Source organism: Amphimedon queenslandica, unplaced genomic scaffold, assembly GCF_000090795.2.
Source record: "Amphimedon queenslandica unplaced genomic scaffold, v1.1 AMPQUscaffold_9565, whole genome shotgun sequence".
Taxonomy (NCBI): domain Eukaryota; kingdom Metazoa; phylum Porifera; class Demospongiae; order Haplosclerida; family Niphatidae; genus Amphimedon; species Amphimedon queenslandica.
The window spans coordinates 2,669-3,890 of record NW_003550163.1 but is presented as its reverse complement, the minus strand read 5'-3'; the positions used below and the strand labels follow the sequence as shown (position 1 = coordinate 3,890).

Genomic DNA, 1,222 nt, shown 5'->3' with positions numbered 1-1,222 from the left:
AAGAGATTTATTTTGAGAGGTTGCATCATTCATTCCTGTGAGCATTTCACTGCTACAGTCATAGTCCATACTGCTATTATGATGGAAAGAAAATCTACATGAAGAACAAATATTTATAGCATGTAATCTTAAATAATATACAAGACAAAAGTGGTAGTTCTTACCATTTTTAAAATAATAATATTGTTCACCTGTAAAATCTAATTTCCTGATAGTTTCTGGTTCGGTTTTGTAATATAATTTATTTACAATAAACCAAATTGAGTAAGTTTCAGTGATAATACAGTACACATCCCAGCAAGACTGAACTGCTATGGCCCCTGGAAAACAAAAAGAAAAGTGGAAATGAATAATGATCAACAGTAAAAATAATAGTAATAAATATAAAAAAATAAAAATAAATCAACAATCAAGGAAAATGAGAATTAAGATAACAATGACAGCAAATAAAATTAGAAATAAAAATGAGAGAGTTAAAGTGGACTTAGAAGAAAGATCATGGGAGTAGAGCGGCCTTGTTCCCAGCATTAGTCAAGGGGGATTCATGGCTTCCCTAAATTTTAACAATAAAAGAATATAATCATTTAATTGCACAGTTACTCAGTAGTTTGTTCTATGTCCTTACTAGCTCCATATCAGTCCTTATTCCATGAAAATAGGTGAAGCCCCAGTCCGGGGCAGCCCGGTTTTACCCCACCATTTCCCGTGCCCGAGCCCTCCCGAGCCCGGTTTTACCAACCCCCCAGGATTGAGGTGTGTTGAAGTCTATTGGAGATACATTAGACTGAGGACTACCCAACGATACCAGTACTAGAATGACAAGCACTGTGTTTATCATGTTTTAGGGAATCCTTTTAGGAATCCTTTTTACTCTAATGCCACCATTTTGTAGGCCGTTCACGTTTAATAATAGATCTAAGACTTTAAGTTTATAACGCTAATCTATTAATAATTTATTTCAATCATAATAATGTCGACTTTACTGCTGTTACTATTTGCTTGTCTCTTTGACAAATCTAATGGAGGTTTTGTTGAACTAACGTTTAACTTTACTTTGAATGATGGATGTACTGCATCTAGTGATGCTGATATACTTTCTTTGCGGGGAATATACTCCTACATAGTTTTGCCACGTCCTTTTCCACAATGCTTTGCTTTCAAAAGTAAGTGAATGAGTACACTAAATTTAAATACTTTCTGAATTTCTCAGAATCAGACCAAA

At 34.2% G+C, this 1,222-nt stretch overlaps 1 long non-coding RNA gene across 1 annotated transcript; it reads right to left on the bottom strand.

Annotated features, from left to right (window-relative positions):
* Positions 1-392: 392 nt before the first annotated feature.
* On the bottom strand, positions 393-735 carry LOC109590737 (uncharacterized). The gene is made up of 2 exons (XR_002189482.1): positions 601-735; positions 393-553 (listed from the first exon to the last, which is right to left on the bottom strand). It is a non-coding gene; the product is annotated as an uncharacterized LOC109590737 (long non-coding RNA).
* Between the last annotated feature and the right edge of the window lie 487 nt (positions 736-1,222).